The 304-nt window shown below is 37.8% G+C and overlaps 1 protein-coding gene across 1 annotated transcript in view; it reads left to right on the top strand.

Annotated features, from left to right (window-relative positions):
* LOC107058830 (disease resistance protein RGA2-like) overlaps positions 1-304 on the top strand; it is a 4,310-nt gene that overhangs the window by 3,203 nt on the left and 803 nt on the right. The window lies entirely within an intron of this gene.

Below are 304 nucleotides of genomic sequence, written 5' to 3'. Positions count from 1 at the left end.
TCTTCCATTGGAGATCTAGTACATTTAAGATACTTGAACCTCTCTCGCAATAACATGTGTAGTCTTCCAAAGCAGTTATGCAAGCTTCAAAATATGCAAACTCTTGATTTACAATATTGCACCAGACTTTGTTGTTTGCCAAGAGAAACAAGTAAACTTGGTAGTCTCCGAAATCTTTTACTTCATGGTTGCTATAGATTGACTTGTACACCACCAAGGATAGGATCTTTGACATGCCTTAAGACTCTAGATTGCTTTGTCGTGGGCGAGAGGAAAGGTTATTAACTTGGTGAACTAAGAAACA

The sequence above is a fragment of the Solanum tuberosum genome, unplaced genomic scaffold (assembly GCF_000226075.1).
Source record: "Solanum tuberosum cultivar DM 1-3 516 R44 unplaced genomic scaffold, SolTub_3.0 scf00661, whole genome shotgun sequence".
NCBI lineage: Eukaryota > Viridiplantae > Streptophyta > Magnoliopsida > Solanales > Solanaceae > Solanum > Solanum tuberosum.
The sequence above is the reverse complement of the archived record's forward strand: the minus strand, read 5'-3'. Positions and strand labels throughout refer to the sequence as shown.